This window comes from Acyrthosiphon pisum, chromosome A1 (assembly GCF_005508785.2).
Source record: "Acyrthosiphon pisum isolate AL4f chromosome A1, pea_aphid_22Mar2018_4r6ur, whole genome shotgun sequence".
Taxonomy (NCBI): Eukaryota; Metazoa; Arthropoda; class Insecta; order Hemiptera; family Aphididae; genus Acyrthosiphon; species Acyrthosiphon pisum.
In genome coordinates this window covers 111,576,391-111,587,415 of record NC_042494.1, presented here as the reverse complement: position 1 = coordinate 111,587,415, position 11,025 = coordinate 111,576,391, and the positions used below count along the sequence as shown (strand labels likewise).

The 11,025-nt window shown below is 28.4% G+C and overlaps 1 protein-coding gene across 1 annotated transcript in view; it reads left to right on the top strand.

The window, feature by feature from the left end:
* Window positions 1-967: 967 nt before the first annotated feature.
* LOC100570041 (ell-associated factor Eaf) overlaps window positions 968-11,025 on the top strand; it is a 62,031-nt gene continuing 51,973 nt past the window's right edge. The window contains exons 1-2 of the mRNA XM_016804323.2: window positions 968-1,314; window positions 2,878-3,023. The gene's annotated coding sequence lies outside the window, so the exon portion shown is untranslated. The remainder of the gene's footprint in view (window positions 1,315-2,877; window positions 3,024-11,025) is intronic.

The window sequence follows — 11,025 nt, the reverse complement described above, 5'->3', positions numbered from 1 at the left end:
CTATTATTTATGTATATATTATAAATTATGATAAATACAGGATGATTATTAAAAGTGCGAATCAACCTTTTCGAAAATGTTATACAGGCATACTCATAGGCGGAAATCCATTAAAATTCAGGGGGGGGGAAACATCAATGTGAGCGAGGGAGCTTTGATCCTACAAAATTAAAAAAGAAGCGGGCTTGACGGGCAAGCCCCCCCCCCCCCCCCCGATTTCCGCCAATGGGTATACTATTATACTTTTATGGAATTCTTATATTTCATATTGACACACACACACACACACACACACACACACACACACACGTACGCACGCAAGCACCTGTACACAGCGAGTAGTGGTGGTGCGACGTGACGACGGCGCCTCGGCGCCGTGCGGTCGAAAACCGATGGATTGGCCGCGGTGGCGGTATTGATTCCACTGGCGGCGCGCGCGAACACCGCCACTGTCGCCTAAATCGCGCGCGCCTGTGTCGGCCGCCGGCGTCGGCGTCTGTGACGGTGGCTACCCACGCGTCAGCCAGCCGCGCGCATTTCTAACAATCCCTCCCCCCCAATATGCGGCTATCCCACAGTCCAACACCACTACCCGCGCACCGGCCACTGCGCTCCCATTATAATTATTACGTTCACACGCCGCCACCGGTGTAACGTTGGTTCGGCGCAAACGTACACCGAGAAAAGACTCCTGGCGACACCACCGCATGTGGGTGTGGGGTGTATAGAGTGACGGCCTAACCGTAAAGGTTTCTCACTCCTTTTCCGTTTGTTCTCCTTCGCGTCCATCCCTGCCGGGGGGCTACTGTACCGCTCCGCCAAATCTGACTCGCGCAGTCGTGCTCGATGGGTACGTCAGTTGGTGGTGCGCGCGCGCTCGTCTTTCTTACCTGCGCGCGCACTGCATTATATACGTGACAACCGGCAACCAGCACGTGCGCGCGAAAGCTCAATACGCACCGCCGACGCTCCAAGACTGCACGCATACATACAATTATGCTTGCACGTACGTGTACAGTAACACACCACACACCCACGCCTACCCACAGCTATCATACTCTCGTGCATATACAATAATATATATTATGCACCTATGAATATGTTGTTGTTGAAAGTGATCCGAATTATTCCCATCGAATTCGATGATCGCTCTGCTGCTCGGACGCGTTATTAATCGTCATAATAATATAATATCATAATATACTATACCAATGAAGAATTATCGTCAATATTGTTTTTGATTTGCCCGCGATTCACAGCGAAAGTCCATCAATAACACCGGAACATTTGCTTGGTTCTTCAAACAGCGAATTGGTAATTTTACGATTTACTATTTATAGGTACATTAAAATATGTACTATGTACACTGACGATACAACATTCTAAATTTCCAAAAATCATTGTCAAAACGCGATTTTATTAATTAGAAGTAAAATAAACACTTGTCTTATTAAATCATAGTAAAATATTGGTAAGATTAACTGAAACAACCTTAAAAACAATTAATATTTAACAATATTTTAAATTACATATAATTCTGTGGGTTTCAAAAAATTTTCAATTTTCAAATGCACATCACAAAAATGTATACATTGTATATGTAGATACTTGTATTTTACAAAATGTTGGGTGTCAAATGTTCGGCATCATAATATGAAAATGAAAATTAATTTTTGTAGTTTCTCTGTCAAGTTAAGAAGACGTTACTGACCTGCTGTGTGGTCTCTGTCTGGACAACATGGACAATTTGCGTTGTTCAAATTTTGTGTTGTTATAGCTTTAATATTAAATTAATTGACTTATCATCTAAAGTTAAGGACTTTACCTGTGTTCTCCTTCTATTGATTTTTTTTACAATATTTTAATTTATAATATTTAACATACTCATAATTTGCTTAAAAATTTTAATATCCTAAAACTACCAACTAGATATTACTGCAGATATAATATTCTCATCTTTAAGTTTGATAATAAGTCAATTCACTCTAATATTTAAGTTAACAACACAACATTTGAACTTTACTGCTCCACGTACATTTTGTTATGAAGTATAGCCAGTACCTAATGCGTTATAAGTAGATAAAAGCAACACGTCAATACGTCATGCGAGTACAGCGTATTAAAATTTTACAAAAAGAATATTCGTATTAGAAAATAGCTGTTTAACCATGTTATGAAATGTAGTGTAGTATAATGTTTATATTTATTTTGTGTTTATGTTTATGTGCATGGTTTTGTATTGATAGTAGACAGTAGTATAGTATTTACTATTTATTATTAATTCACCAACGTATTTAAAAGTATTTTCATAAATGCTAAGATATTTATTATTGAAACCCTTAAGTAGTTAAGTAAGGATCAAAATACAAACTTTTCTTATCCTATAGATTACTAACGTTTTTGTAGTAAAATAGAGAAAATATAATGTACCGAATACCAATGTACCTAATTCTGTATTAATAGAATCGGTTTAATAGAAGTTTAATTAATATTATTTAATTGATAAAATACAAATTATCAAAAGTAGAAAGAATATAACAAAATATTACCAAAAAGCATTTAAATATTTTTTTCTATAATTTTGTTTAATTCAAATGTATGTATTACACTCATTAAATAATGGCTAATTTACTACACATATTGACAGATTACAATAGTATCTACTATCTAGTATGTACTACGTAGGTACAATAAAAATGTTTTATAAGATTAAGTGTTGTAACTTATATATAATAATGAAAAACCAATGAATGTAAAAACATAAATATTATTAGATTCAAAATAACATAAATAATTTATTGTATAGAATTACTTAATATTGTCAATGTGTTATTTTTTTTCAACATACAATAATTAATAAAATTGTGTAATTTTTAGAAAATGGTCCAGAAAAGTTAACATACAAATTTACAAATAGTAACAATAATACAGAAACTATTAACTCCGGAGGTTCAAAAATAGTTGGGAAACTTGTAAAAGTCAAGTTTTCAAAATCATGCACCGCACCAATCATAACACCTCTGGTAAGTGGTAATTTTCTGCTTTAACTTAATTAATGAAATAAAATGTTCTAGTAAATTATTTTGCATAGTAAATAATAAAATAAATATATGAACATTCAATACTATTTATTAAACTATTAAAGGTTTCTCGGCTTTAAATAATATGTTAAAGAAGTGTTTAGTAACATAAATGACGTCATGATTAAAGACTAAAGAGATAAACAACTTTAGATTATACTATAATAGTGATATTAATGTAAACAATATTCGTACGTTACCTTAATATGGCTTAAACCATTTGTTGTTGTATACAACATATTGTTTTATTTATATAAGTATACATTTATTTTCTTAATATACTTAGGTATTTTCATTTTATTCATAATTATTATATTTATTGACGCCTATATGGCTGTTCTAAAATCAATTGTGATAGAAATAGGCTAAAATATAATAGTTGATTATTTAATGAATACCACGATTAAAGATATTTTAAATCGTGATGAAAACCTAATATTTTAACAGTAACCATAACTTACCAAGATTAAACTAGATTGTTCATACAATGAAACATTCATCTAAAATACGTATTATATACAATTTCATTAAGAGACACTACACCCGCATGTTGTAAACAGATAACCTCATGCGTTGTCAGTATTTTCCACACGCACAGCGTGGAAAATCTGCGTATAGGTACCAGATTCTTTCGATATTTTATTCATATAATATTAGAGAAAATTTATAAATTTTCGAATTTGATGGGGAGAGTATAAACTGGTCTCAGACAGATAGTTAATTTTCATATTTTTATTTTGAAATTAGTTAAAACTACTAATTTTATAATTACTAAGTAATTCATTTTTTCAAATTCATAATTTAACATTCTAAAATAAATATAATTTAAAGTTTTCTGCTCGGAGTTAGTTTATATTCTCCTCTTCAATTCGATAATATAACTATTTTTCCCCAGTTTTAGTAGGTAAACCTACTTGTAATTTGTGTTACCAGGTACACTGAAGTGCGTAAGTAATCTACATCTAAATATAAAAAACCAACATGTAATTTGCGTCACATATAATAATAATTTTGGTAATCTACGCCACGATAGAAAATGAAATGGCAATTGAATGAAATGGTAATCTCAGTGTTCGGAACGTTCACTAAAAAATTAACTCGTTCACGTTCAGTCCTTAAAAAAGAAACTCGTTCACATTCACGTTCGGTTTTTAATTTCTGACACGTTATTTGAGTTACATTTTGGTAAGGATTTCATAGTGATAAAATAAAGCGAATACTAGGGTACTTATAACAAATTCGTGGAAATCATAATATTATTGTTGTTGTATGTGTAGCCGGGGACTTTCACGTATTTAGTTAATATATTTTGCAATCAAACAAATATTATAGGAATAATAATGGGAAAAATGAAAATATTATTATTATACCTAATATAATTAATTAATATATTTTATACATATAATATTTATTAAATGGTAAATAAATTGAACGTCTTAAAAATCGATCAAATTCATTAAAAATATAATCGTCGTTCGCGTTCACGTTCTATTCGCAAAAAACGAGTGACGTTCAAGTATCATTCACTATATATGAACGCGTAAATGTGCGTTCATGAACGACGTTCTTTCCAAAATGCACTGTATAATCTACGCCACACATTCGATCAATTTTTTTAATTTATCTATTAAATGTACGTAGCTCATATCAGTTATAGCACATACACGTGAATAAATAACACTAACAAAGCACAATGAGTTAATAATAGGTATTCATGATTTTTACATATTTTATTATAAACCGAAATATCACTCATTTATACACAAAGTGCGTAGGTAATTAATCTACAAAATATACAATAATTACATTACTTTTAAATTCTAAGTGGAGCAATAAATGTATTGATTTTACAATGATGTGTGTTTTTTTTAATTTTTTATGTTTGTCATCACCGTTTGGAGTAGTAAAAATGCTTTGATTTTTTACACCAGCTTGTTATTTGGTAAGAAAATGAACTTATTTGGTAAAAAATTGAAAAATTTCTTAGTAATTTTCAACCGCGTCGGGAAAAACCAAAAATAAAATTAAGGAAAAGCGAAAATGTTCAGTCTAACCAATTTTGACAAAACTGTTTTAGATTTTTGGAGTAACTCAAAAATGAATGACCGTAATCAGTTTAAATTTTCACCAAATATTTATATGATTCTTTCTGAACTATTTATAGACATGAGAAATTGTTTACTATAAATCTAAAATTTTAAAATATAATTCAAGATTCTTCATAAGAAGATAATAAGATTATCTATCTTTATTGAAAATATGTTTACCGGAAAGTCAAGCTAAATTTTTATGAACGTTTGAACTTCAAATTTTTAAAACATTGAATATTCGCTCGATTTCTTATGTAGCAATTTTCTTATTTTGTTGTAATTCAAAAATGAATAATTGCAGATACATGCAATTTAAAACCATATGTTTATTGTATCAATTCTTATATTTGATATAATTTTCAAAATATTTTGACTAGTTTTAAGCTGTTTACAGACATCAATTTTCAATTTTTTTAGATTTTTTTTTCTATAAATATCAATACAATTTTGTTCATTGGGTTAAAAAATGTAAAAATGTAATACAAGGCTCCTGATACATCGTTACAAAAGCAGTTCAGTTTAAAGATTCGTATGCACGGTTTTTCTTATAATTATTTTAAGTTAGATTTTTGACAACCGTTATCAAATTTAAAATTTAAAAATTATTTTGTAGTAAAAAATGTTTGTAGTGTTTTTGCCACTACGAACATGGCTGGTCATCCATCCGGGAACTAGTGGCAGAAAACGTTACTTAATCTCAACCACGTTGCATGATTGATTGTAGCCACCACGCCGTACCAAGTTACAATATATAATATTAAAAATTATATTATGTTAAGTTTAATGATTGTTAGGTTATTGTTATAAAGTATAAAAATCAAAAGTAAAGGTATATTTTTTAGTCACAATTATTCCAAGATTTATTTATTAACTAAACTTAATTAACTATAATAAGATAACTGTACAATTTAAAAAGTTGTTAATTAGGTATGTAATTTTTCTGAATATTAATTTATCGGGTAAATTATAAGATGGGTAACTTTTATTGGACACATTAAAATTACCACCTTGAATTGGCTCCCATATTAGCTGGGTGTTGACTATTTAGTGTTCAAATTGCCTCCCATAAATAGTAAATCGATAATTTGAATATTATTTTACTTTAAACAATGATTTTATTTTCGAAAAAACCTCGATAGTCGTTAGATAGGTACATTAGTTAATTTAAATTATCAAAACATAATTGTATGTTATTTGTTAGATTTTGTTGAAAACCATTTAAAACGTCACTAGTTATTATCTTTTCCCTTTTTAGCTACAAATTAGTAATTACAATAATGTTTATGACAGACAAACGAATAACAGAAGATTTCACGTAAATTAGCATTTTGTTGTGCTAATCTAATAAGTAATCTTTAACCACTATCAGTGATTGACGATATAAGAAAATAAAAATTATTTTTCCAACCTGTTACGAATAATATGGAAATTTCAAATTAAAATAATAATAGATAGTACGATACAATATGTCGGTACCTATATTTATTTTTAAATGGGTATTAGAAGCAATTCGAGGAGTACACCTAGTTAGTTATACTGTAATAGGTATACTTGAATTATAGGCAATTCTATCTAGATTAAAGAGGCAATGCTGGTTGACTTTTCATTGATATGGAAGAGTTCACTTGAATCAACAGGTAGTAGTAGTAGCAGTTACGGTGGCACCAACCGTACGCGTACAATACTGATTATCCTCTCTCCTTGGCTGTATCTATCTATATACGTTCTGGCAAAGAAGGGGGTAAGACATATTGCTAAGATAGTCAACAGCCAATAGGTATTTCTTTGGCCATTTGTTCTATAATGTGATTATTTAAAATGTATTTAATGAATTTTTAGTAATGGGAAAAGTTTGTATTTCATCTAGATATAATAAATAAAGAAATGATAAATGATAATATTATACTTATAAGGTTTAACTGATATAAGAAAGTTAATTTATTAATTTCTCATTTTTTAAATATTTGTATCGTTTTATTTAGTATACCTAGTATATATTCCTAAAAATACATTAACGTTTACGGTATAATAAAGTACCTATGGTTTAAAAATTTAAAAATTTTGAAATTGTTTTAAAGATATACTTAATTGTAATGGTCTAGTTAAAATTTAATTATTTTTTGTTCATTTCTTATTCATATAGCTGAATAAAATACAATTTTTTTGTAAATCATTATTTCATTAAGTCACTATAAATATAGTAAATACTATTTAATATATACATTTAATATATATTATAATATATTTATGTGTATGTATTATTCATCGTCAGGGTTGGGATTTTATAGCATTTGCATATTTCTTATGAGATGCTTAAAAAATGAGTAAGCTAAAAATGTGTTTCATGATACAGAGAACTCAAATTAAAAATTTTATTTTGTTTTTTTCTTCATATTTTGCGATTTTTTAGTTTTTAGTGCTTTTTTGAACTTTTTTGCATTTTTACCTGTTTTTGAAACAAAATCGGTCATATTTTATGAAACTATATTTTAGTAAACGTGTTTTTAGATTTTTGTCAATCGAATTATTACGATCGTATTAGATATTTGGCTCTAATTTTTGTTATCTGCTGATTTTATTGGGTATTTTTGTCGATTTCTACTGCGATTATCAACAAACAAGCGTTGAATACGTTGTATAGCCAATTCATTTGGATTCTGATCAGAGTGATTAAATTATTTCAAATATATAGTAATTACCTATAATAAATTGTAAGTGATTAAAAAATTATTAATTAATAAATTTCCTTTTTTTGCATATTTTTAACGCATATTTAGCGATATTTAAGGTAATATTATAGGCTAAGCGCATATTTATGCAATTTTAAGTGCTATAAAATCCTAAACCTGTTTATCGTTATATGAACATATCGACCAATAGACTATTTTTTTAGTTGTATATGTCTTAAGCTATTTGGAAAATTAGTTTTTTTGCGAAAAGACTATGCTCTTTGCAACTAAGTAACAGTATTTAGGCCTTTTAAGAACTACATTATTATAATATGATAATAACCATTTTACTTATTTTCCGACAAGCGCATCTATTTGTTTTGCACGATGTTTTTCATATGTACCTAAGACACTATTATGTAACATGTAAACTGAATTAGTATAATAGGGTAATTTATTAATTGTACAAAAAATGAATAACTGCAATAGAATTATGATAAAAATGCTGTTAGTCCGTATGCAATGATTCTGAAAAACAGTTTAGAAAAATAATAAGTAGTTCGTAAACGGGTTACTCCATTTCAAAGAGTCTAGTCTAGTCTTTTCGCAAAAATACTTATTTTCCAAATGGCTTAAGACACAAATATGTACTGTAATACTGTGAATGTCCAAAATTGGTTAATGCTAACAGACACTGGTTAATATTGATTACATTTGTACTGTTTGTAATCATTCACTAGTAAATGTCAACATTTATACTATAATAGCTGAATAATCCAGCGTTGCACAAGAAAATTTGTGATTAATTAACTCCATTTGGGTGTAATTGTGAATAGGCATGTAAGTAAAATCATATTATATTTGAATTTTTAGCCATCCCACGTGGCGTTGCCCGTGAGTTTCGCTTATGGTTATGCGAACAGTATAATATCAGGTAGGCAATCTACCTGCGGTAGATTGCGGACACAGAGAGGTGAGAGATAAAATATAGATTTGGGTGCATGTTTTCGAAAATCAAGTTTTAGAATGCTGAGTTTTAGAATGACAAGATTTAGAAAATCTATATTTTAGAATATGAAACTTTTAGAAAATCTGTGTTTTAGAAAAATATTAAATAGTGTTTTAGAAAATAAAAGAAATAAATACAGAGTTTTAACGGGAAATATCAAAATACATAATATTTATAAATATAATGCTTTGTTACTTGATAATCGTTATCAAGTTTCTATTTTATTGATAAGTATTGCCCACTATTATCGTAAGATATTATCGTTTAATAATTATCGTAGAATTATGGTTCTATATTGATATAATATATGATTATTTCATATATAGTCGAATACAACATATTACAACATGAAACTGAAGCAACAATCGAATCGTTGATTTCAAATCAAGTATTCAAAAGAAAAAAGTACAATCAAACGCGGAATAATAACTTATTACAAATATGTAAACGAATAGTTAATGATCCTAATTATAATTTAAATGAATTTATGAGAGCTATTGCTAATAATCTGAAGTATTAACAATTATTATATTTATTTTTTTTTTTATGAAAGAATTATTAGAAAATATTTTATATAATTACGGGTAAACAGTAAAAAAAAAAAAATAATTAAATATGTAAAATATGTAAATAAATAGTCGATGATTCTAATTATAATTTAGATGAATTTATTAATTCTAAAACAGTGTTTCTAAAACTTGGTATTCTAAAAGTTTTATTTTCTAAAACATAGTGTTTCTAAAACTTAGTATTCTAAAACTCGGCATTCTAAAATATGACTTTCTAAAACCTGCCTCAATACCAAAATATATTAGTAAGTACAGCTTTGTAGTTGAAAAAAAATTGTATATAATGTACCTAAAATAGTATTGAAGTCATAGTTGATCATCCCAGATTTTAAGGAGTATTTAATATTTATATATTTGAGGGATTATTTTATTTTATTTTTAGGGACAAACCGGAGTAATTGTACCTAGCTTTGTGAAATAATTCGCATATATAACCTGCAACCAAAGGCAACCATTAATAAACAAAAAAAAGTTTCGATTTCCACCGTGAATCTTAAGATCCCTGTTTTACAGCCTCTTTAAAAAGCGAATATCAGACAATCCTTTATTATTGCATATCTAGATCATTAGAGGAACCACTAAGTATTCCAAATATCAAGTTTGTACGTTTTGTATTTTAAGACCAATATTGTATATTTAGTTAAGATATTGGTATTTGCTTGATAGATGGCGCCACTATTATATTCTTACAACTCCTTATTTTTCTCTTTAGGGATTGAATTCCCAAAAATCCTTTAACAAGTCCTAAAGCCAAGTCATTTTATATATTATTTTATATAGATGATATTGGAGAATGTTGGTAATGCCGATATTATTTAATCTGATCTAATCATACTATCTAATATTCTAATACCTATCGATTAAGGTATTGTACAAGTTGATAATTTTGATAAAATGTTTTATTACTTTATACCCTGCAACTTAGATCATATACTATAAACATATATATACATATACTAGAGCTACTGCTATATAACGCGTACTACGTGTTGAAGACATCATAAAGACGAGTCGTAAGGTGACTGATTTCCAGTCCTGTAAAGAATACTTTTAAAAAGTACTTGAGTAAATACTCAAATACATTTTTTTTTTAAGTATTTAAGATACTACTCAAATACTTTAATTGTAAAGTATTTCAAATACTACTCAAATACTTTGAAAAAGTATTTGGAATACTTTTCAAATACTTTTGGTTTTTAAAGTAGGTTTCTAATTATCGTAATATAAACACATAGGTAGTAGGTAATCTAATAGTTATCTAATAGTTTTAAAGGAAATATTGTTATTCAATATTCAATAACTTTTTTTAGAAATCTGGTTTTCACAAACCTTTGGGCTTCGGCTAACACAGAAATACAGAATATTAAATAAAACTATTATTCTACTATTATAGTTGACTATAATATTTTTCCAACCAATTATTTCGAATAAAAATAAAATGTTCGAAATAAAAAACCAAAGTATTCAATACCAAAAAGTATTTAATACAAAAAAAAGTATTTAAAATACCATTCAAAATACTTCGTGCTGAAAGTATTTAAAAAGTTATTCAATACTTTTACTCAAATACTTTTACTTAAATACTTTACAGGACTGCTGATTTCTATT